We start from the raw sequence: 27138 nt of genomic DNA on the forward strand, positions 1-27138 counted from the left end.
TAAATATTATTATGGCCTAGATTGTCTCCTCTTGTGATTAAAAAGTAGGGAGAATTTCTCCACTTCCCTGTAGAGATCCCTCCTCTACACACATAACCCTTTTTGTATGTAGAAGGGAGAGCTCCTCCTTTTAGAAAAGGTCTCTAGGCCTAACTCCAAAGCTGGCAGATCCCATGGATTTAAGGGACACGGACACTTGTACTCCTGTACAGGCTGTGGTCCCACACACTTCCTCTCTGAAGACCCCCTGGAAGCATGGACCCAGTGGCCTAATGCTTCTTAGTAAGTATCTGCCACAGATAGATTAGAACACAAGGGAAACATCATAATCATTGATTAATACATGTAAGCAAATGATACCAACCTGCCAACACAGAAATATAGTTGCCTGGGTCTCCTTTGATAGGGAATGTAACCCCCCCGCCGCCTTGTTAGATAAGCTTTGCTATTATTTTATAGTTAAATGAACTTTGCAATTGTTTTTGCAGGCCCCTGTGTGTAGGATCCGGGCTCTAACTAACAAATGCTAAATAAAACCAGTTTTGTTTGTCTGGATCCCGAGGCCTGCATATGGGTTTATTAGCATACTAAACATTAAGGTATGAAGAAATGGGGTATGACACACTGACAAAAAAGGAACTGGGAGGAGGGCAGAAGGTCTTTTGGGGGCCAGCTCAGCTTTAGGCAAGTATAGTATGGCAAATATTGCTTACTTAGGTAACTGTAAGGAGGGGTCACAAAATGACCAGCGCAATCACTGCCAGAACACATGAAACATGTTGAAATAGCTTGCTGATTTGCAATATTTTATGCCAGTTATGGTAAAATATTAATCTTAATTTGCAGTGTTAGCAATATTAACCCAAATATGGGCATGCTTATATGTGACGTTTTGTGGTTTTAACCTTTATAAGCTTGGTGAAAATTGTAAAGGGCAGAGCAGCCTACCTCTTGCATGGGATTACGCTGTCTCTCCCTGTATGCATACTTGTAATCTTGTAGTCTTGTTATAGCAATAAAGGTGCCTCAGGCTGTCTGACCCAAAATCAACCGTGTGGTCAATTTTCCACAACACCTTGTTTGAGGATATAGCTACCCTGCTGGTTTGTTCTCCTATAATACGTTCCACTATATCTTGGATCTGGTGAGGGTACAATCTCTTCACTGGTATCAACCAAAAAGCTGAGTTAGTTAAACTGGGATTTAGCTGCACTGGAGTACTTTATTCACCTTCTATATCTTCATCTCAAGATACTCAAAGTACGCTACCCATGCAGCAAACACCATGAGGCATGGCCACATCTCATTATCAGCTGTTTCTCCAATAGTCTAAAGCGCATTATATTTTGTCTTCCAACCTCCAATAAATATTTTTTCTGGGGAAGTTAGGCTCGAATACATTTTGACAACACTGAACCTTGAGTGTGAGGTGGAGGAGGGAGTGCAAGGAGCAGAAATACAGGAAAATGTGAACCAGAGGTGCAGTAAGTTGCTGCACAGCATGCTGTCAGGTCCACAAGAAACACCAAGCAGCAAATCTCATGGGAGGTGGTTAAAACCCCACTCCAGCAAGCTTCCCATGTGCCTGTGAACTGACATCTACACTGTATCCCTCCATGCTAATGACAACAACATCCAAACATGACTCAGGAAACTCTTGGAGGTCACCTTGGAGAGGGTCTGCTTAAAGTGCCCTTCAGGAGGGTTATGGTCCTGTAAGAATGGGAGGGGTGAACCCTCCATGATCCACAGAGCCCAGAACTCGTGCAGCAAAGGAAGCTTCAAACTTGTAGATCTAGGGAAATCCATGTTGATTCCTTTCATACTGCTCTCTGCCTTCTACTCACCTGGAAACACAACTCCTCCCATCCTTGCTAAGCCTGACTCCTCCTCCCTCTCCACAGGGAGAGGGCAAGGCAGAATGGTATTTAATGCTGATCCCAGCAGCATTCACTTCCACAGCAAACTCCTACAGAAACACCCTCAATTTAGGAATTCAGCTGCTCCCCAGGTCCACCGACAGCAATTCTGGGCCCGAGGGCAGAACAGTCAATGGACAGCAGCAGCAGCCGGAGCCCTGGGCCCTTTTAAATTGCCCATGCCCTGGGCAATTGCCCCCTTTGCCCCCCACTCTGTCAGCAGGCCTGCTGCTCCCTGTCTGCCTGACACCACCCAGAGAGCAGTACATGGGAAAAATTGGATCTGCTGAGTTTCAGCAAACTCTCTAGGAAGAGATGAGCCTGACGGAAAGACCCTGCTCCTGCCTTTCAGGACACTTGGAGTTGAAAAGCACAGGACGACATAGGGAGGACAAGGAGCCAGCACATATGTAAACCATCATCCATTACTAATACGTCCATTACCATACAGTACACAGGGGTATATAATAACGTGTTTGCATTATGTCACACCCAAATGCAGATGCCTGCCAATAGCAAGTTACTGCTGTCCAGGGATAGTCTGGCGAAATTGGTTTACACAGAGTCTAGAACCATCAAAGGGGAAAAAGCAAAGTGTGCATGATCTGAAGATCTGTGACAAAGGGACAGTGCTCTGAAAGCAACTTCCAATACTAGTAAATGAAGATGGGTGAGTGGAGTCGTTCTGAGGAGAACACAACACAATTCAGACACCTCCAGAAAAGTAGCATTTGGATTTCAGTTGGGAGGGGAGGATAGAAAGAAGTCACCATTGGGTGAATCCATTCAGGGGAGGGGTGGGGAATATACCACCACCCAATCAATGCCACTCCCAAATCAGCTCAAGGGGTGGTTGTCAGTACCCAGCACAAACTCATTCAACCCCTACAGGATCAAGGAATTAAGACTCGGGGGAGAATCAAAACTTGGGCTTACAACATTGCAATGCAGAGAACAACCACTTAGCCTCCAGCCTTCCCAGGCAGCACTAGATTTAAAGCAGATTTGCACACATGCCAGTTGGAATGTGTAATGAACTGAGTGGGGCAATCATATGGATTTTATAGATCCATCACCGAACAGAGCTTAATCCTTCTCTCAACAGAAGGGCAACCTGTGTCCTAAAGTCCCCGTGTTGTCATTATGCATTCATGAGTCTAACAAAATAAATCCCACTCTGTACTCCAAAAGCCTCCAAGGTCCATGCTGGCTTGGATTCATAAAAGGATATAAAGATGTCTCTGGGATAAGGTCATGTCGGAGGATCTTCAGAGGGCAATCTCAGAGTGAATGATCACTTCCCATTAGGAATTTGATTTATCTGCTTCATTATTCATTACTCATTTTCAAGCATGCAATGGCAACTATAAGAGGATAAAAAAATATTAAACAGGCCTGATATGGATCACTGTACTTATGTGCAGATATAGAAATCCTAAGAATGTAGCTTTTCCCTAAAGCAATGCTGTAATATCAAAATACAATCTTTACATTCCATTTTGTGCTAGAAACCTTGTTTGGTAACCATGCACTTCCCTAGATCATGCACATAATAGCTGAGTAAAGAGAGAAGTGGCTGATAAACATATTTCTATGCAAACATTGAGGTTCCTCCAAAGCTATCTGTTTTACTCTGGAATGCAGGTAGAATACACTATTTTGTAAAAGTGATGTTTTCTACTGAGTGTGGGATGCCAGATATATAGTTAACATTTTTCACAAAAACCTGGGACCAGATTCTCAACCAGTGTACATCAGTCGAGCTCCTCTGACTTCAATGTACACCGGCTGAGAATCTGGTCCATAAGAGAATAGGATTTTCTGGGTCATGATTTCTGTGATAGATAAAGTGGCTCAAATGCCTGCAAGTACAGAGGTGTGGCACACCTATCTTGTAGCAATAGCTTCACCTGTAGGATTTTTTCCATGCTAAACAATGTTTTGAGAGATCATATGTTTCACACAGCATCAGTTACAAATCAAGCACAAGGTGGCCTCACTATCCATTGGTTATTTGAGAGATCAAAGTGTTGAGTGTTAAGCTTGATCTCTTACTCCTGATTGGATAAAGACAGTAAGTGAAGTAGGGTCATCGCTGTCAGCCCTCAGTGAAAGGGATAGCTTTTCACTGCTCTTTATCATCCCATTTGGGTAAGGCATGTTAAATGTTGCTGACAGGTTGTGGGAGGACAGTCACTACAAGGTAGAGCCTTCACAAGTGAGGGCGGGGGGGGGGGGGAAATGGAATCCTCTGTGATCCTCCTCTCTCCAAAACGTTGCTCCTCCATCATAGTACATGAATAACTGGAGTGAAAATGCTAGGTAGGGCCAGGAAAAGATTTTCCATCAAACGTGGCTTATGGTTTTTAATTTATTTTTGAGAAAAGTGTCTGCTTTCTGTGAAAAATTTCAGTTTTTCATTCCACAAAACATAATGTCCCCAGACCCAAAAAGTTTTGGTTTTTGGTCAAAGTTTTTTTATATTTAAATTTCCACAAAAAAATTCAATTTTTCCAGAGGAAGGAGAAGACATTTTTTAACTCTCTCTAGTACTAAGGTCTGAAAATCAAAGCCATCACAACCATTCATTTCTGTACATACCTCACACCCAAAATAGTCATTGAAAATTTCCAAACTCTAGAAAAAAGTATTCATACTCAGTCATCACCTACAAAAAATAATCTCTTTTTACTTACAGTACAGTAGGTTGCACTCAAAACTCCTGAAGACTTAATACAAGAACTCTGTAATAATGACTTGTGTTTTTATAGTTTGTTCAGAAGGTGGTTTACATTTTGTAAGAGTCTGAGCTTATTACTGATTTTACATCACATTACTTATGTAGGTCCTACTTCCTTTCCATAATTGGGTAGGAATATTCTGTAAGTATTTGATACAATTGGGACTGCAGGGCCGACGCTTCCATTTAGGCGACCGCTAGATTTGGTGGGGTGGCATTTTGCCACCCTCGGCGGCAATTCAGTGGTGGGGGGTCCTTCTGCTCTCCAGGTCTTCAGTGGCAATTCTGCAATGGGTCCTTCAGTCACTCCGGGACCCGCCGCCGAAGTGCCCCGAAGACTGGGAGCACGGAAGAACCCCCCCGCAGCAGAATTGCCGCCAACGACTGGGAGTGTGGAAGGACACCCACCTAGGGCGCTAAAAACCCTGGCACCACTCCTGTGGGACTGAAGTATGGTACATGGTTCTTAATGAAAAATAATCATTTATATCAGTTTGTCTGTTCATGTTTTTACAACTGCAGCAAAGACCAAGGCACAGCAATATCATTTTACAATTATAATTACAGTGGACGGGACATTCAATGGACAGTCCTTGTCTGTGGATTTTGCTCCTTCCAGGGAGCTACCTGAGTGCTGTCTTTGCCATCTTTAGGCCTGATCCCTAGCCTTCCCCAGAGCTATTGAGTCATTAGGAAATGGTCATACAGAAGGTCATGATCTGAATTTAATCTATTTAAGAAAGCAATTTTGACAGAGTTGTTTCTTGGTTGCTCTAGTCCTTCTAAAGGGTGCCCAGATACGGTGGTACTGCCTTGAGTGCAGGGGACTGGACTAGATGACCTCTCAAGGTCCCTTCCAATTCTCTAATTCTATGATTTTATGGTGATGGGTGCCTTAACAATACATAGAATAAATAATACCAACAGATAATCAATATCCATAACTACATCCTTATGTCTGTAACACAGGTTTTTTGACAGTTGTCATACACCTCCTAACTTTCCAAATTATTTCCCTTGAGGGCTAACACTGACTAGACTTGCCCAAAGATGGGGTGTTGGTTTTTTTAAAACTCCTAGACAGATCGAGAAAAATCTCTTTTGACATTTTCAATTAAGGTAAGAATGAGAAAAAAAAAGTGTACATGTTTTCTTTGTAAAAAAATTCTAAACAAAATAAAAAAGGACACAAACCTAATGTTAGGTTGGTTTTAGGAGAAGAACAACAATTTGAAAGTTGCAAGTGGTAATATGACAGACTCACGTTTTGTCCCCTTGTCCAAACAAAATATGCAAATTGATGTACGTGGCTACCCTGTCTGTAAAATGGAGCTGCTCCCGCACACCCACCTTTAAAGTGCTTTAGACCTGCTACTGAGTCAGCTTTATATAAACACAAAGCATCATTATGAAAAATAGCCGCCCGCAATCCTAACTGTCACCATTGATCGTTATTCCTCTCTAACAACTGGACCGCACTCCACTCCCAGAGCCAGGAAATGAACACAACCGATGTTCTCAAGCTATCTAGTGAATGTGACAGAATAATTTTGATTTTTTCATTCGAAATGAACTTAGGAAACACCATGCAAAAGTATGTTAATAATTATTAAGATTTCAAAAAGTTGAGTATGCAAAAGATAAGATTGCCTCCTGCCCAGGGCAATCAGCTGGTTTGTGGTATTTGGGAGGCAAGGGAGGGAGGTGCACTGTGTCCTCACTCCTCCCCCATCCCTCCTGCCCCCTGAACTTCGCAAGCTAGCTGATTGCTGTGGGCAGGAGGGAGAGGGGAGGAGCGAGGACACAGTGCACCTTCCTCCTCCCTCACCTGCCTCCTTCCTGCGGCAATCAGCTGGCTTGCGGTGTTCAGGAGGCAGGGGGAGCCTGCACGCCATGACCTCGCTCCTCCCCGCTCCCTCCTGAATGCCGCAAGCCAGCTGATTGCCGCAGGCAGGAGGCGGGGGAAGAGGGAGAAGGTGCTGATCCATGGGGTCTGCTGGTGGGCAGGAGGCTGCCAGCTGTGGACAAAGCAGGCAGCCAAACAACGTTATAATGAAGCATTGCATAACTTTAAATGGAGCATGTTCTGTAATTGAGCAGGGACATAAGATCGAAACAACATTAAGCGAGAGGACATTAAGTGGGGAGTTACTTTAAAGGCAAAAATAAAGTAATAAAGCTAAAAGGGGAGAAGGAAGGAAATGAAAGAGCTCAAAAGCAAACAAAAGGCCTTGTCCTACTTCCATTTGAGTCCGTGTCAGAAGGACCACATGACTTCAGCAAAACCGGGATCAAAACGAAAAAAAATAAAGGTCCAATCCCAAACGCATTGAAATAAATGGCAGTCTTTCCATTAACTTCAATGGACTTTGAATCGGAGGTTAAAACAATTGAGGTAGGGGGGAGAGAAAAGGGGAAAGAAAAGACAGAAAAATTGTAGGGAGAGAAAGTAATTTCTGCTCTATTTAGCTGTGTTATACCAAGTCCCTTTAGGAAAAAGAAAACAAGTATCGTGCACTATAAAAATATGAGTATTTTATACATTTATTAACTTCACCTGAACTAGAAAAATGTATATAAATCAACTAAGTTGTACTGAGAACACTTATATATACGTATGCAGGAGCACTACTCTTTTGCATTGAAGTCTCTTACATTCCAGCATCAAAAAACATATTTTTAAATAAGAGAGAAGTGTTACTAAAATATGTAAACACTGTTGGTCAATCTCACTAAATACATACATGTAATAAGTGTGTTTGACTTAGATATTCTTTCTTACCTACTGATTTCACCTGTTCCTTCAAATTAATTCTTTGGGGACATGGTCAAGTCTGGTACACCTAAAAACAGACTTTGTAGGTATGGTCCAGTTCGCAGGTGTACACGTACCTCAGCACTTACTGTGAATAGCACTGAAATTCACAGGAATTCTGCTCTTTGCATGCCCATGATGTCAAACAAATTCAGTCTGTGTTTCTCACCCAATCCAGAATCCTGAGGTGTTAGCCACATAGTCCTTGTTCTGAAGGGCTAATTAAAATTACTGAAGATCAAGAGGAAGGAAATTGACATGACTTAAATGGATTTGTGCAGCTTCTCTGTACTCAGGTTAATTTCACCCTTAACTTGCATATCTGCACACACTTTTCTGGTGCTTATACATGGAAATCAGGTCTGATCCCAGCGCCTCAGTCAGGATTTACCAGGCCTGGGGTGAAAAGAAAAGCAGGATTCTATTATTCTATTTTTTCTCTCCATCAACTGCACAGTATTTCCCCCACACACACCTTCTTCACACACTCCATTGCCATTTTTGTTTTTCACTTGTGTGTTTAGTTAGGAATTTACAGATCCAGGTTTTTAATTGGAGCCAGTTCAGTGATCTGCTTCTCACATCTGTTCCAGGGCTGAAGACCAATTCTTCTAACCACCTGATGGAATAAACCCTAGCCTTCAACTAAACATCCAACTTACCATTTAGGAAATAAATAAAACAAAAGGTTTAAAACAGTTTGAGAGAGGTATATAAATCCTTTAGTTTTAACTTTAAAATTTCAGCTTCTCTCTTCTTTTTTTAAAACCCTACTGTGAGATAGTAAAAATTTAGCCTGTAAACTAATTACAAAGAAACTTTGCACACAAAAGTGATGCAGGCTGAGGGGTTGGGCTGGTGCAGGGAGAGAACTCTCACAGGTATGTCTACACTATGGGATTATTCCAATTTTACAGAAACCGGTATTTGGAAACAGATTATATAAAGTAGAGTGCACGTGGCCTCACTAAGCACATTAATTCGGCGGTGTGCGTCCATGTACCGAGGCTAGCGTCGATTTCCGGAGTGTTGCACTGTGTGTAGCTATCCCATAGTTCCTGCAGTCTCCTCCGCCCCTTGGAATTCTGGGTTGAGATCCCAATGCATGATGGGGCAAAAACGGTGTCAGGGGTGATTCTGGGTAAATGTCGTCACTCAATCCTTCCTCCATGAAAGCAACGGCAGACAATCATTTCACGTCCTTTTTCCCTGGATTACCCTGACAGACGCCATAGCATGGCAACCATGGAGCCCATTTAGCCTTTTTTCACTCTCACCGTATATGTACTGGATGCTGCTAACAGACGCGGTACTGCAGTGCTACTCATTTGCCTTTGCAAGGTAGCAGAGATGGTTACCAGCCCTATTGCACCATCTGCTGCTGTCATGGGTGCTCCTGGCTGGCCTCGCTGAGGTTGACCGGGTGAACATGGACAAAAATAGGAATGATTCCCCAGGTCATTCCTTTCTTTACGTTTTGTCTAAAAGTAGAGTCAGTCCTGCCTAGAATATGGGGCAAGTCTACTAAAGAACCAGAGAGCACAGCTGCTCCGGGTCAGAGCCCCAGACATCTCACAGAAATGATAAGCTGCATGCCATTTTAGGGGGTGCCCCTGCAACAACCCCACCCCTTGCTTCCCTCCTCCCACACCCCTCCTGGGCTACCGTGGCAGTTATCCCCCCATTTGTGTGATGAAGTAATAAAGAATGCAGGAATAAGAAACACTGACATTTTAGTGAGATAAAATGAGGGGGAGGCAGCCTCCAGCTGCTGTGGTATTCCAGCCAGGACTGAATCTCCAGGAGACAAAGCTTAAAGAAGAGAATGACTGGGAGTCATTCCCATTTTTGCCCTGGCGCCCCCGGCCGACCTCATCGAGGCCAGCCAGGAGCACTCACGGGATGATGAGGATGGTTACCAAGCCTATTGCACCATCTGCCATCAGGGAGAGGAGGGGAGAGGATGCTGCTGTTCAGCGCTGCCGCGTCTACCAGCAGCATCCAATAGACATACGATGACATTGAAAAAAGGTGAGAAATGATTTTTTTCTCTTTTCTTTCACGGGGGATGGGGGTGGGAATGGGGGGAAATTGATGACATATACCCTGAACCACCCACGACAATGTGTTTGACCCTACAGGCATTGGGAGCTCAGCCAAGAATGCAAATGCTTTTCGAAGACTGTGGGGACTGCTGGAGCCCTCAGTCCCCCCTCTCTCCCTCCATGAGCATCCATTTGATTCTTTGGCTTTCCGTTATGCTTGTCATGCAGCACTGTGCTGAGTCCCAGCTGTGGCCTCTGTCTATCATATCCTTGGAGATTTTTTCAAATGCTTTGGCATTTCATCTTTTGGAACGGAGCGCTGATAGAACAGATTTGTCTCCTCATACAGTGATCAGATCCAGTATCTCCTGTACGGTCCATGCTGGAGCTCTTTTTGGATTCTGGGACTGCGTGGTCACCCGCGCTGATCGGCGCTCCATGCTGGGCAAAAACGAAATGAAATTCAAAAGTTCATGGGCTTTTCCTGGCATCCAAGTTCAGATAGCTGTCCAGAGCAGTCACAATGGTGCACTGTGGGATAGCGCCTGGAGGCTAATACCATTGATTTGCGGCCACACTAACCCTAATCCTACACAGCAATACCAATTTCAGCGCTACTCCCCTCGTCGAGGAGGATTACAGATACCGGTATTAAGAGCCCTTTATATTGATATAAAGGGCTTCGGTGTGTGGACAGATGCAGGGTTAATTCACTTTAATGCTGCTAAATTTGGTATAAATGTGTAGTGTGGACCAGGCCTCAGCAGAACTAGGTTTTCTTTCAGCTCCTCTACCTGCAAAAGTGGGGAGGAGGGAATCATCTTTAGAAGGTGAAGTAACTCGAAGTAATTCTCATGAATTAGTCTTTAGAAACAAATGCATGCATATCAAACACACTGCTACTGTAATGTTAAGGTTGCAATTTTAAACAATAGAGTCAGAAATGTGGGAAAATGTACCTCTTTGTGAGCCATTAATGCTACAGGATTTTTCATAATACCATATACATCATAGTTCTGCCATGGTTTCTCCTCCTAAAAGATACACTCCTCTGAGACATAGTTCTTCTCTTTGCCTAACAATTCCTGTCAGTACGTAAGGGAAAACGTTGACTTCATTTCCCTGTTCTGCAGCTAGCAGGGGCAGCATGCACACTGGCAGTTAAGTGAGGCATATTGTAAAATAAACAAATAAATATTATTTACCCTTCACTTTTCCCCCCTTCTTTGTCTTATCTAAACTGGCTCATTGCTGTTCTCCAGTATATCCATGTCCTCCGTTCTGCCTGTTGGAGCAACAGCCATACAGAACCATCCCTTCTATAACCAGAACTCAACTTTGCAAAGGAAAAGGCAAGGCTCTTGTTTAATCTGTAACTGGTAGGTGATCATTACCTCTGATTCTATGGCCGGTTCACTTTCACTGCAGTGAAATTAGCAGCGCAACTTAACAGGAATTGCATGGTCAGTTTCCCTCAAATCGTACTGCAAAATCACTCCGAAAGGCTCCCGGCCAGACAAAAAGTGTGATTTCTGGCCATGGAGCCTCATGGCCTCATTGCTACAGAGTATAGGCCTGATGAAGAAGCCAGAAATGTCTTCATCAGTGCAGCTCAGACTCAAATCTTTAGTAACACTCCTCTACGCTCATCTATGACACTTTCATAACTCAATGTATCTATTGAGGACACCGACATAGACATATGGAAGGATTTCAGAAGCCCTCTACAACTTTTAAAAGAAAACTTTCACATTAGAGCAAACTCAGAGAACATGGCCCAGGCCAGATATTTTCCTGCACCTAGATCCACCTGAGTAGGGGGAAGGGGTCAAGGAGCTAGTGAGAGCTGTGAGCCAGTCTCTACCAGTCCCAGTATAAGTAAGAGTAGTCAAGAGGCTGCTCTAGTTCATCCACGCGGCCTCTGTTACCCAAAAGGACTGCACACTCCTTGAGACTCGGTGGAGAGCAGCTGAAATCCGCCTCTGCTCCCAGCACACCCCCTCCAATCTCTACTCTGGGGGCATAGGAGCTGGAGACATGCACTGACACGTCTCCCAGATGGGACCAATGATGGCTATCTTCCATCTGTACTGCTAGTTCAAGGGGGAGACACACCCTGGCCCCTTAGGGTGACTTGAACTGTATTTTGTGTGTTCTATTTGCTGTTACCGGTAATGGATGTGTTTGAGTCAGACCTTCCTTCCATATACCCTAGCTTCCCTGACTCTGAAATTCAGCAGCAAGACTTTACTACCAAGATCAAGATGGGAGAAGAAAAGCAGTGAAGGAGAAAACCCTCTTTCAAAAACACAAATATTTTTGCTAATGGCAAAGGACTGTAAGCTTGATGCTACTCGTGTTAACCTATTCTGAATTATTATCATCAGCTACTGGGGATGACTCATACATCCTTTCTGGCTCATGCACGACCCTCTAACATAGCATCTCAGACATGTTTGAGGGCTAAATCCAGTGTAACTATTTTTAATCACATCTTTTACTGTACAGATTCAAAGAAGAGATGAATTCTTCACAAAATGAAAATCCAGGATGCGGTTACAATTTGGGGCAAAGAGGGAGGACGGACTGCAGCCTGAATGGTGGTAGCTGCCTGCTGTTTAAAGCGCCACATTGCCATTAGACCTCAGCTGGCATGTAAGAATGAGAGAGATATAAACGGGTTTCTCCCCTGCTTGTCCTTGTGCCTTGAGACAGACACAAAGTGGCCGGGGAACAGGTAGTGGTGGCTTCTCTCAAAGTGAGAGCGCGATAGGGCCATGGAAGGAACTGCCTCTTCCCTCTAAGTCTGCAGAGTTTGCTGGACATGGCTGGGACATGTTTAAAGGGTGGCATGTTTACTGTCCCTCTCCAGAGGGCTGGTCCTTTACGGCCTGATCTAAAGCCCAAAGAAGCCAGTGGAAAGACTCCCATTGATTTTGGTGGGCTCTGGATCAGCCTTTAAAGACATAATCTAGCCCTAAGCAGCTCTCATATCCTCTTGTCAAAATTCAGTGTTAATGCTGACAAACAGAGTGGGGCCCAGTGAACTCTATGAAACAGTGAGGCAAAATGAAAGTCCCAAATTGTTTGACTGCACTGCATGGCACAAAGTGTAAACCTAGTCAGCGCTTAGACACTATGGTGAGAAGCATGATGTGAAAATCTAAGAGAGATGGATACACTGAGCCATCACGTATAGCGAAGGAGCCCTGTGCAAAAGTGAGTTAATGGGAAGAGGAAATGCAATGGTAGAAGTGACCAGAGAGTTACAAGTGCCCTGGAACAAGATCACCTGGAGTCTTGCATTTTGAAAGGAAATTTTGGGCTGTTTGCACAGATCCTGCATCCTGGTCTTTGGCTTTGCAGAAATGCCTTCTTTAGCATCTCTCCTGTTAACAGAGAACAAGTCTGAGACAGCTTGGCTGATCCTAACAGCCACTTTATGATGAAGGGAGGGAGTTCCTTGCCCGGGTGTTAACAGCTTGTTCAACTGGTGAAGCTTGCGGTGAAGTTTCTTGGTGAGGTTAGCAATGGCTTTGGTTGGCTTAGTCGGCTGCTCCTAGAGCTCTGCTCTGCGACATCTGCTCTCTCACAACTCTTCCTCTTTTCTTCTCAGCTCCAGCATCTTACTTCTAAGAACATCAGCTCTCCCTGTTGCGTGGACGCCCAGCGCTGGCTCTTCCAACCACTTGCTGTTGCCAGAAGAACTGATGGAGACGTTAGATGCATGCCTATCTGCCCACTTCAGTTGCTTGGGTTACATTGAGCGATTTCCATTTTACCCAGTGACCTAGGAAAGAACACAGTGGTGCTTTTGCTTAATGTTTATTTTCTGGTTGGAGAATTGGATGACAACGGAAGAGTTTACCATTTAGCTGGCTGATGAAAATGATGTACATTGATTTTTTTAAACTTTGTAAGAAGTGGAAATGACATCTGAACTCTTTTCTTCCTTTTTTCAATCCTGCAGGGACGTGTATATAGAGAGAGCATTTCTAAGCATTTCAAACCAAAGGTCTGTGTTAGCTGCTGCTTGTGTTCGACAATCTAAGGGCAACTGCCAAGCAATTCACACATGAAACTGAAATCCTGATATCAGTTTCGCAGAGGTAAAACAAATAGTAACAACAGAAGCATGAAACACTCACTCTTCCCTCTACTGCTCAAGTAAGAAGTGATCTTTTCAGTTAGAAAGGAGATGTTTGTAACTAGAAACAGCCATTTTACTGTTTCCTAACTGTTAACTTATTCAATAGTGTTGCTTAGCTCCCCCTCTTTCCACAATTTGCACATGCTTTGGTGAGAGATGGAAGGAAAGAACATCAAAGTTAATCTCTGTTGTGTGAATCTATGAGGGGAATTAAACCATTCGGATGCAGTGAAAGGATGTTTTGCTTTTTCATCTTTTAAGCCATAAGTGTATTTTTTTGAACAGCTGTTTGTCTTTTATATGAATAGACAGACGTTCAGGGAACCAGACTGATCAAAGTTTGATAGATTCTAAGTTACAGTAATGCAGACAGATCCTCAGGCAGAGAGGAGCAGGAAGCCCTTATCAGCGCGTGCGGCAGACACAGTGTTCATTAGTTCACTATTATTCCCTGTGTTGGTGGAGAGCCCAAAAGGCCCAACACCAAGCAAGAAATCAGTCATCAACTACACCGGACAATGACCTCAATTGTTCCACAAGACCCCACCGCCATCAGCACAGATGAAGTAAAGGAGGGTTTTGTCTCAATGAAGAAAGGGAAGGCAGCTGGTGGAGGTGATTTCCCCTGAAGAATTTCTTCATCATCTGGGCCCCAAGGGACTCCAACAGCTGATGAAGCTGTACACTAAACCATGGAATCCAGATGCATCCCAAAAGCATGAAGGGAGGCAATGGTCACTGCTATACTCAAACTGGACAAGCTGAGTGATAACCCGGAAAGCTATAGGCCAATATCACTCCTGTGCATGACTTACAAACTTCTGGAATGTATCATCCTCCGGAGAATCAGCCCTCTCTTTCAATCAGTGATTCCCAAAGAACAAGCAGGATTCTGACCTAAATGCAGATGCTACGACCAAGTTTTGGCCCTTACAATGCACATTGAGGCTGGATTCCAGAAGAAATCCAAGACTGGTGCAGCTTTTGTAGACTTGTCATTGGCCTACAGTATGAATTAAAGACCTGATACTGAAGCTTGCACGGATCATCTCCTGTCTCAAAACATTCCAGCTGCTATGGATGATGCTGAGCAATAGGCAGCTGTGTGTACATTTGGAGCCAACAGAGTCATCTCACCCTGGTTCCTCAACAACAGACTGCCACACGCCCATGCTCTTCAATATTTATATGAGTAACATCCTGCCAATGAAGTTGCACAAATTTGCATATGACCTTTGCCCTGGCAACACAAGCAACCAGCTTCAACAATATTGAGTCAACTTTGAATGGGGACCTAAACACCATAGAGGAATGTTTCCAAAATGGAGGCTAAAGCCAAACCCCCACAAAACAGTCACTGAATTCCATATTGACACCAGGAATGCCAAACGCAACCTGAAAGTGAGCTTCCTTGGGAACACTGTGACGTGACCCCACTCTAACTTATTGTGGACTGACACTGGACCGCATGCTAAACTTTCACAACCACTTGGAGAAGGTCCCCACCAAGATGAAGACAAGGGTCCATCCGGTCCAGAAAATGGGAAGATGAGGAGGATCAGCATCAGTGTTACAGACTTCAGCAGTGGCACTTGTCTACGGACTGTAGTCCAAGTACTGTGCACCGGTACGAACCAGAAGTAACCACACTCAACTTATTGATGTCCAACTGAACACTGTAATGCAGTGCATTACTGGAGCCCACATGTCGACCCCAACAGCCTGGCTGCCCATGTTGTCACACTTCAATCCCTCACCCATTCTCCATACCATAACTCTCTGGGAAGTCCAGCAAATTGAGGAAAAGGAACATCTCCCCATCCACCAGGACCTCAGTAATGTCCCTCACCAACACTTGAAGTTGCACCAGCCCTTGTGGACGCACACGCTTAACCTTCAACAATGTGACTTCAACCTTGATGAAGCTTGGAAAGCTGACTGGTGTTCACAAGAAGTGACAAACAAATATCTTGTGAAAGACCCAATGCAGAATGAGAGAACAACAGAGTCTATGAGGGTAATGCTGATTTAGACAGGCCTTGTGTTATGGTGTGAAAAGAAACCCCTGTAAACGGCTTCATCTACAACCCTAAGCATAGCTCTAATGTGGTAGAACTTAGTTCAGAAAGCCTCACAACTAAGGTGAAATTTACCCACAGTGAATAAAAGTAGCATTGTAGCCAAGTTAGTGGGACATGTGGCAATTTCCTGCTATATGATGGGCAAACCTTATTGAATTAAGTTCAATCTTACTGAATTAACTTTAAAAGCAGCAAAGAATCCTGTGGCACCTTATAGACTGACAGAGGTTTTGGAGCATGAGCTTTCGTGGGTGAATACCCACTTCCTCAGATGCATGTAATTAACTTTAATACTTTTGGGGTCCATTGTATTAAAAATATAATTGTGTTACTGTGACATTGTATGTAACTTCTCTTGGAGGAAGGGATGTGCTAATGTGATTTCTCATCTTATCAGCCTTTCGAAGATTCGCCTACGCCCTGGGCAGGAGACCCACTGTCTGACAGATTTCCTATTCACGGTCTCTTCAAAGGTTCAGATGGGATTCTCTAGACCAGCGATCGGCAACCTTTCAGAAGTGGTGTGCCAAGTCTTTGGAGGACAGGGTCAAAATTCAAAATGATCTGGACAAATTGGAGAAATGGTCTGAGGTAAACACGATGAAGTTCAATAAAGATAAATGCAAAGTGCTCCACCTAGGAAGGAACAATCAGTTTCACACATACAGAATGGGAAGAGACTGTCTAGGAAGGAGTATGGCAGAAAGAGATCTAGGGGTCATAGTAGACCACAAACTTAATATGAGTCAACAGTGTGATACTGCTGCAAAAAAAGCAAACGTGATTCTGGGATGCATTAACAGGTGTGTTGTAAACAAGACACGAGAAGTCATTCTTCCGCTTTACTCTGCGCTGGTTAGGCCTCAACTGGAATATTGTGTCCAGTTCTGGGCACCACATTTCAAGAAAGATGTGGAGAAATTGGAGAGGGTCCAGAGAAGAGCAACAAGAATGATTAAAGGTCTTGAGAACATGACCTATGAAGGAAGGCTGAAGGAATTGGGTTTGTTTAGTTTGGAAAAGAGAAGACTGAGAGGGGACATGATAGCAGTTTTCAGGTATCTAAAAGGGTGTCATCAGGAGGAGGGAGAAAACTTTTTCACCTTCACCTCCAATGATAGAACAAGAAGCAATGGGCTTAAACTGCGGCAAGGGAGATTTAGGTTGGACATTAGGAAAAAGTTCCTAACTGTCAGGGTAGTTAAACACTGGAATAGATTCCACAACTTCCCTAGGCAATCTCCATCTCTGGAGATATTTAAGAGTAGGTTAGATAAATGTCTATTAGGGATGGTCTAGACAGTATTTGGTCCTGCCATGAGGGCAGGGGACTGGACTCGATGACCTCTTGAGGTCCCTTCCAGTTCTAGAGTCTATGAGTCTTCATTTATGCACTCTAATTTAAGGTTTTGTGTGCCAGTAATACATTTTAATGTTTTTAGAAGGTCTCTTTCTATAATATAACTATATATATAACTATACTATTGTTGTATGTAAAGTAAATAAGGTTTTTAAAATGTTTAAGAAGCTTCATTTAAAATTAAATTAAAATGCAGAGCCCCCTGGACCGGTGGCCAGGACCCGGGCAGTGTGAGTGCCACTGAAAATCAGCTAGTGTGCCGCCTTTGGCATGCGTGCCATAGGTTGCCTACCCCTGCCCTAGACAAAGCAGACAAAGAAAAGATGTTGGGATACATAACCAGTTTATGGCTGAGGGCCTTCTTTCTAATCCAGCAGACAGACAAGATCTAAGGATTGGTGCCCTCTGTGGTTTTCCTCAATTTGCTGGACTTCCCGGAGGATTGCAGCATCACAGCGAATGGATGGGGGAGTGATGTGCAATCCACCACCATATTTAGACTCCCCAGTATGTGGCCTGATTTTCAGAGGTGCTGCACACTTACTGAAGTCTCTTATTTAGGTGGTTATCTACGGTTTACGGGCCTATCTTTAGGCACCCATTTAACTAAGCCTCATAGTCTATTATCTGTAATCATACACTTAGATCAATGGCAGTTACAGTCTCAGATTAAGGACTCAGTACTAAAAGCACTTATGCACTTGCTTAACGTTACTACTGTGAGTAATCCCATTGCTTCCACACATGTAGATGTTTGCAGGACTCAGGCAAAACCCAGCAAAACCAAGATTTTGAGGCCTAGAGATCACATAGGATCAGGAGGTAGGCACTACTTGGAATGGATAAGGTTGGCATATAGACATTTCTGGAAATCTGATTTTGGAATTTTTTTGTATGTCTACTGCATATTTTATTATATGTCTCATGAGTTCCCAACCAAGATCAAGGCTCTATTGTGCGAGGTGCTGTACAGTCACTGTAAGTGACAGATCCTTCCCTAAAGAGTTTATAGTCTAAGGCCTGGTCTACATTACTGGGTCAGGTCAATGTAAGCGGCCATGTATCAACCTAGTTGTGCAAGTGTCTTCACTTAAATTTGGCTCCTGCCAACATAAGTTCCTCTCTACACTGATTTAGTAACATCACCTCCCCAAGTGAAGTAGCGTCACAGTAATTAGGTCGACTCAGTGTATAGTTAGGGTGACCAGATGCCCCAATTTTATAGGGACAATCCTGATGGGTTTTTTTGTTTTTTTTGTTTTAAATATGAGCTCCTATTAACCCGCACCCCCGTCCCAACTTTTCACACTTGCTGTCTGGTCACCCTAGACAGTGCGTTCCTTACATCTACTGTTACTGCCTTTCAGGATCCGTCCCACAATGCTCCACACTGGCAACACAATCGATGCAAGCACTCCTGGTGAGGATGTGCACTGCCAGCACAAAGAACCAAGTGTGCACACACAAGTGATTTTATAACTGTGGTGGCTGTATGCCGATGAAAGTTAGACCAACATGCATACCAATGAAAGTTAGACCAACGTAATCTTAAAGTGCAGACATGGCCTAACTAGACAAGAGAGACAAAGCATGCGTGGGGAAACAGAGAGATAGCATGATTTACCCAGAGAACACACATAGCATGTCAGAGGCCGAGCCAGGAACACAATCTAGGTTCTCTCATACTTTCTGTAATGTGTATTTATCTGTAACCGATCATTAAATAGCGTAATTGCCAGAAAATTCTCCATGTTCTGTTTAAAATGATTACTACCCACAGCAGCAGCTGTGAACTGAAAAGCAATTAATTTAGAGAGACAGAATAATATGGTGCGGAGAGCTAGCCTGGTACAGAATTATTACAGAGCTCTCAAAGACAGTAATATTTCTAGAAATACCAAACTAGACAGTTAAATAAGTTACTGAGGTCTGCTTCAGGCAAAAAATATTTTCAGATCATTTTCTTTAGTTCCCCCAAGATAAGTGGAAACATTTCTGGGTATGCTTTGATTGATGCAGCTTTAGGAAAGAACTTTATCTGGCTCTATTTGATATACAGATTTAGACTTATTACATTTTTCTTGGTTCTAGTTTTATTTCCTTCCCCTTGTCTCATACATCCTTCAGGACAGATTAGTGCACGTGGGTTGCTGTCCACAATTTGGGTCTTCTTTCACAAAGGGTAAGACTGTTCTTTCTAGTTAGCATTCTAATAGATCCATTAAAAACACCTATAGCATTAATCTTCATTATTATTCTTATTAATTAATGACTTGAGTGTTACCCTCTCTCTTTGCTCTGTGGTAATTTGAATTAACCCTGTAATAAAAATATATTAGACTAGCTCTTTTAGAATTAGATTTTCAAAACCATGACATTCTTGTGCATAAATATGCATATAGATGCTGTGGCTGGGTTCATAAATTGGGCGTTTACACTTGGAAATAGCCACCGAGATGCCTAAATAGCTGTCTGTTCATGCAAACATCTGAGTTTGAGCATACAAGCAATCTCACAGCAGCCCAGCTCCAAGTCTCACCATACCCACCCATTGCACTATTGCTCTGTTCTAGTCCTTTTTGAAGTCACCTCTTCCTTGAAGTGAGTCTATCAAAACTGAACACACAACTTCAGATGAGGGTGCATCAGAGAGCTTGGGATTTATCAATAATTTAAGTTACAAAGCAAGGGAAATTTATTTTAAAGTTTAAGGAGAGATTTGGATACAGATGAAATGTGTGATCTTGGTTTCAGTAGTTAATTATTTGAAAAGCAGCTATTAATCACAACTAAAAAAAACTTTCTTCCCCTCCCTAAACAATCTACCAGGCAAGGCAACTGCTCACTAACCTCTGGTGTGTGTTTTATCTTCAGAAAATGGTTTTAGATGGGATGTTGCCCTGGATCGAGGGGTTAATAAGCAGATCTTGGAGACAAAAAAAGGAAGCTGTCTGGACGCAGCAGTGACAGGCTGTCAGCATGATGAGGGGAGGCCAGAGAAGAGACCTGCTTTCTACGCATGTGAGATTGTTCTTTCTTTTCTGTAGCTAAAGCTAAGTGGAATCTGCCACACTGGGATTTGACAAAGTATTCAGCTGAGATATTGTCAGCAGAGATGGACACTGCCTTGTGCAAAGTCCCAGCTCAAATGGCCTGGGTCAATCCTGGACCCAAACAGCAGTGGCTTAAATCAAATCAGAAAAAAGGCAGAGTCCGTAAACATAACAAATACATCAAAAATCCCTTGGTCATCAAGGCTTCCATCTCCGGCTAGCTCCCTTGTACTTCCAGGAGATTATGAGTCTCTCACGGGCAGTCTGGTGCTAGCTCCTCTGGCAGCAAGTGTTGCTTCCTTGCTATCTTAATCCCTTTTGCCCTTCTTTTCCTGTCCCAGCCTCTTTAGTCTTAGGCTTGTCCTCATTAGCTACAGCAGTTGCGGGCCTGTCTTTCCTAATCTACATGCAGACTCTTAGCCCCTTCCTGCCTGTGTTTTGCTTGGGGCTTGTAAACCCCATCACAGCACAGGTATGTTATGCAACCCTTTTTGTTTTAATCCGACTGTCTCTCCATTTTGAATGCATTTTGTTCTTTAAGAAAACTACTATTGTATGGTTGTTTCATGCCATCCGCCCTCAACAAAGCCAAGTGTTTCAAAACTTCCAAGGAGAGAGAGGCAGGGCACATAGATACATCTGAAGCCCCAAACCACACATTATTCTCACTCAAAAGGACATGGACTGAGGTGTCCTCTCCCAGTAGGGTGTGTTGCAGCAGACTATGTATGCATAAGGGGAGAAACTTAAAGGCCAAGGAGGAGATACGAGTTATCCGGAATGCCAATGAGAAAGGAGGTCACTAAAAGATTCTCATCCATTACCTGGGTGTGGCAAAGGCAAGCATTTCCGCATCAGTTATACTGGTTGGGGTTATCCTAATATAAAGCGTATTTTCTGTGGACTGCCATTCATGGAGGCATTGCAACCCTCCATGTTCGACACCACTGTTCTCTTGTTACATGCTCAGCTCAGCTGATTGTGTGACGTGCCAGAGGTGGCCTACCCGAATTTAAAGCCAGGAGAGGAATAGCTTCATGTTCCAGAGCAGAGGGGAAAGGTAGTCAGCACCAGGAGCCAGAGACTGGTATCGGGTGTTAAGGCCTTTGTCTCCTCAGTCGGGGTGAGGGTCTGTACCACTGCCAACACATACAAATCCAAAGAGCCTTTCATAACGGACATCGGTGGAAATCCAATTTCTAGTCAGGAAAGCCTGTTAAGTTAACCTATAGCTGGATTCAGACTCAGCTGCCATCCACTGTGGTAATGAAAATAACCATACTCCAGTTAAGGTGTTCTTGAAGAGAATGAACAAAGATTATAACAAGCACAGATTTTTCCTATAAGGAAACACCAGGAAACCTGACTGTTTTATATCAATAGACAAAAATTGATGATGTGACCTGACTTTCCCACCTATAGTAAGAATTAAAGAACAGTTCCATAAACTTCGGCAAGTGGAAGATTGTACCCTTGGTCCAAATCAATTATATCTTGAATTATGTCCAGTTCTCATGAAGCTGTTCTATGATTTTCACATGAAATAAGGAATTCAGGCTGTTCCTGATGTCCTTGATTTACAAATAGACAGAGGCCAGGATTAAGGAAATTGTCTCTTTTCATAGCAGCACTTAAAAGTAAAGCACATACATAAGTGCTGTCTTGAATTGGGACCAGGCATTCCATTCCTGCAACATCACTTAGTAATCAATGGATGGCACTTCAGTCAAATATGGGCATGAGGGCCACTCCAATCTCAACCCCTGTTTATGACAGCAATAGGCTTATAATGCTGTAGTTAAGGATCTCAAAGAGCTCTCAGCATTTTCACTGTTGTTCTTCAGGGGCATGATCTGTGCCACAAAGTTCCAGGCTTCAATTTTATAGATAAAGTCTCACTGTGATAGTACTGCGGTGCTAAACCATTTTGTCCAGTTTTAGTCACTGGAATTCCACTCCCTGAAATTTTGCTTTGAATATGGGGTGTCCATAGACTCCCAAAATAAACTTCAGGTGAAACCACTAATTTTCTCCAGACTTTGCCTCAAAAATCATGGTGTGATTTTCATGCAAAACCCTAGGCTGCTTTAAGGTCACATGAAACATTTGTGAATCCCTTAGTGAATCTGAGCTAAGTTTTGCATTTGTAAAGCAAAATTGAAACCAAATCAAATTCTATCAAGTTTCAGGGGGTCGCTGTGTTAGTCTATATCCACAAAAACAACAACATGTCTGATGGCACCTCAAAGACTAACAGATTTATTTGGGCACAAGCTTTTGTGGGTAAAAAACCCACTTCTTCAGATGCATGGAATGAAAATTACAGATGCAGGCCTTATTATATTGACACATGAAGAGAAGGGAGTTACCTCACAATTGGAGAACCAGTGTTGACAGGGCCAATTCAATCATAGGGGACTTCTCCTCCTCAATTATTGGGAGTGGACTACATCCACCCTGATCAAATTGGCCCAGTCAACACTGGTTCTCCACTTGTGAGGTAACCCCTTCTCTTCATGTGTCAGTATAATAAGACCTGAATCTGTAATTTTCACTCCATGCATCTGAAGAAGTGGTTTTTTAACCCACAAAAGCTTATGCGCAAATAAATCTGTTAGTCTTTGAGGTGCCACTGGACTCCTTGTTGTTTTTAAGCAAATTCTATGTAATTTCAGATATTGCCACAAACATGTCCTACAGTTCTTTTCCTCTTTTTATGCATTTTCATTGACTTTCCTAAAGACAGACAATCTAGTTCTCAGAAAAAGGCTTTCAGTTGCCATTAAACCTAATCTAAATATAAACAATTGTTTTGAGCAAAAAGGTCAGGCATTTTTATCCATAATACGATCTAATTAATATTGAAGAAAACGTGTTTTTATATGTGAAACTACCGGTGTATTGAAAAAAATTTCTCTGGATTATTTTAAGTCAAACTGGACTATTTATGTCATTTTCACAAAGCTTTGGTGTTTGCATAAAACATCAATAAAAGCAATGTGCATTATACTGGGTTGCAGGAAGAGCCTGGAGGATCATCAGAAACCCACATATACTGTTGGCCAAAACAGCCTTTGCAGTATTAAAGATTTTAACCCTTACATTTTCAAAGCACTGCACAGAGTTTCAGTGATATTTTTCTCAATAAATTAATTGGAATAGTTACCCAGAATGTCAGTGGTAACTGGGCCAGTCATTAAATTAATCAGGATGGTCATTGGAATAGTGTCCCTGGTTAACTGAATGGGAGGCTGGAGGCATCTGAAAGGAAACAAACTTGACCTCGTTGAATATATCATACATGTCGTATTATACATGTATTGTGCACCCAGCGGTTATGTCTGTGCATGGAGCTAGGGGTGTGATTTCCAGCTCACATACATGTTCTCGCACTAGCTATAATCAAGCTAGCATGCTAACATTAGTAGCACGGCTGTGGTTGCATGGGCACTGGCGAGCAGCGGCATGGGCTAGCTGCCCTTTATACAAACCTGTCCAGACTTGGGGCAGCTTGCCAGGGCCACCTGGCTACACCACTATTTGTAGTGTGCTCGCTCAACAAGAGCAGGTCTACTCAAGCTGAGAATGACAAGTTTAGATATAGCCACTGTATAGACTGCTCCTGCAGAGCCACCGTTGAGTGTTCTCAGTAACCTGAACAGCATTAATTGCATGGGAAGGAGCTGAGAGGAAGTGAGGGAGCTGGTGAAGAAGGTTGGGATGGTCATATGCATAGATGAGACACAGAGAAGAACTGCCTGGGGGAAGCTGACAAGAGAAACAGCTCACTACCTTCATTCATGTCCCTGAGTGTATGATCTGGTTTTCAGCCTAAGCTGCCAGCTGTGCTTGGGATAGAGTAAACAGGGCTGCCCAAAGGTGTGGGCAAGTGGGGCAATTTGCCCCGGGCCCTGCAGGGGCCCCCACGAGAGTTTTTTTGGGGCCAGGCCCCTGGGGCTTCACCGACGGGGGGCCCTTCCATTCCAGAACCCGCCGCCGAAGTGCCCCAAAGACCCATGGCAGGGGCCTCCCGCCGCCGAATTACCGCCGAAGACCCAGCTGCACTTTGGCAGCGGGTCCCGCTTCGGCAGTAATTCGGTGGTAGGGGCCCCCACCGTGGGTCTTCGGGGCACTTCGGCGGCGGGTCCCAGAGCGGAAGGACCCCTCGCTGATGACTTCCTGCCAAAGTAGGGGCCCCCCGCCGCCAAAGACCCCAGGACCCATGACTCCTCTGGGCGGCCCTGAGCATACATCCCATGAAGTAAGAGCAGTGAGTAAGGAAGGAGGACAAGTTAAAAACGCAGCAGAAGAAAACAGGGAAGGCACCCAGAAAATGGGATGACACTTACAACCATACTTGAAGGAGCCCTGCTGGTTTCAGTGGCTTCTGCAAAGCTGAAGTTGTCCATGCTAAAAGAGCTGATTGGAGGATTGAGGCCTACATAAGTGAATACAGTCTAAACAGAGTACTCTACAAGCACTGCATGCAAGGCTGTGGGCTATCCCAGCAGCATTCAGATGAATGAAAACCTAAGCAGAGAGGTGTCCCAGAAGATGGTACAGGGAAAAGGTGAAAAGGAGTTCTTGGGTTCAAAAGACACTCACTAGGATCCTCTTGACCCATAATTATTACAGTGATGGGAAAGAAGTAGTATAAAGTTCACATAACTGGCCTTTCAAAAGCAGGCAGACAGAACTGATGTCACTCTGGAAAACCAATATACCTCTAACTCTCCATCAGCCCCTATAAAGATGCAAATAATTAGGGTTTAATACCTAATTTTCATTCTTGTTCTCAAACCACTGTGATGAAAATAAAAACATAAAATACAGTACAACTATCCATGTTTTATCTTTTCCATTGCACTGCTGTCTCTATCAAGAAATTAATCAGAGAAATATTAGCTACACAGCAGGGAAAAGTGGGATCTTGCTTTCCATTGTACTGTTATATAATAAAGTAGAATAAACTCTATGGTATTAAAAATATTGTTTTTCCTTACAGCTGTGAATCAAGCAGCTAGGGATTTATATAATACCAGTACCACTTCCTTCCTGTTTCTGGAAATATTTTTAAGTATCCCTAGGGAACTGGGCTTTTCATTTGGTAGCTAGCCTGCAACTTTAGTAACCTACAAGATGCACTTATCTTAGAAACATGTATACATATAAATATACCTAATTATGCACATGGTATAGTGAATGTCATTTAAAACATAAAAACTGTGGGTGTAGAAAATTAAATGTAGGGCCTGATACAAAGCCTACTGAAATCAATGGAAAGATTCCCATTGAATTAAATAGGCTTGGATCAGACTCAATGATAACTAATGATTTGGGGCCAGATCCTTAGCTGACTTAACTCCATTGACATCAACAGAGAAATGCTGATTATACCAGTTAAGAATCTGGTCTTTAGGGCCAAACTGATCCCTGCTGTAACATCAGTTTCAGTCAGTGTGTGAGTTTAACCCGATATACATTAATGAGCCACGTTTGTGTCTCTTATTCACACCAATAGTCCTAGCAAAGTGCAAGGATTACTCAAGTGAATAAGGCAAGCAGATTTTGACTTTTAGAAAGTGATAATATATCATAATGGTCTAATAGAGTATTAAATAGTTAATTTTTCTATTGTCTTATTTGCCAACTTTTGTTTTAGGAATATATTTGTATGAAGACTTCAAGTTCCATTGGATCATATACACAGTACAGCAAGATATCCTGTCGTGGTTTGACTTGGGGCAAAAAATAACTTGAAATAATGTTGGCTGCTTGAATAGTACTCTTAATCACTAGGCTGAACATCAACGGCTTAGGGGTGCACTTTAAATACCTGATATTCCCATTATGTTTTTGAAGCAAGAAAACAGCCCAAACTGGCAAATAAAATGCTTGCAGCTTGAGCTCTGTGTAGAGACTATGATGCTGGCGTTTTACAAAACTTCCACAAGCAGACTTCTAATCATTGCAAATTATTTATTATCTGACTGTGACGAGTCCCATTCTCCCAAATACTCTGAACTCTTATGGCGGTCATTTTCCTCAAGGCACATATCACACTCGTAGTGGGTGATCACATGACTGTTATGTGAACAGATTCATTGACATCAACGGGTTATTTTAGTGAGTAGGAGCCGTAGAATTAGACACCTGGATAACAAGAAAGCAAGCGGAAGGGAGAAAATGACAACCTAAAAGTGGTTTTGAAAAAATAAAATGAGATTTCCATAATTCTGCCTAGAAGCTCTAGAAAGAGTAGGTGAGGTAATCTCTTTTATTGGATCACCTTCTATTGGTGAAAGAGACATGCTTTTGAGCTATGCAATTGAAATTGGTCCAATAAAAGAGATTACCTCACCCACCTTCTCTCTCTAATATCCTGGGACCAACCCAGCTACAACACCACCACAAACAACAACAGAAAGCTGTAGAATAGACTGAGTATATCTACATTTCAATGTAAGCCTAGGGTTCAAACTCGGGCTCAGCCCTAACCTACCACTTCTGTCTACACGCAAATCAGGCTAATCCAAGGCTCAGTCCCAGGTGGGGGGTCCAAGCCTGAGTTAAGCAGAGACACAGGATTCAAACTCTACTGCTCTGCAGTATAGACACAGCCCCTCGAGACTTGTGCTCTGGAAGTCTGCCCAAAGTACCCCGTGAGCCGACTTTCTTTGTCCTCTGGGCAGCCAAGTTTGATGGACAGTCCAGTTTTCCCACACTGCGCCACAAAAAAGGTGCCAAAGCAGCCACATTTGAGGAGGGTGCTACAAACTCTTGGACGTGGGTGGCTGGACTCGGGCCTGCATAGTGCAGCGCATATACTGGAACCCCAGACTGGGACCCGTGGTTCAACAATTCCTAACTCAGGGTTACAAAGGCTGCTCAAATCCTAGGTTAACAAAGCCACAGTCTGCTAAATTCAGTTCTAACAACACAGAGCATATATTGCAGTGCAGTCAGACCCACAGC

This window comes from Gopherus flavomarginatus, chromosome 3 (assembly GCF_025201925.1).
Source record: "Gopherus flavomarginatus isolate rGopFla2 chromosome 3, rGopFla2.mat.asm, whole genome shotgun sequence".
NCBI classification, from domain to species: Eukaryota; Metazoa; Chordata; order Testudines; family Testudinidae; genus Gopherus; species Gopherus flavomarginatus.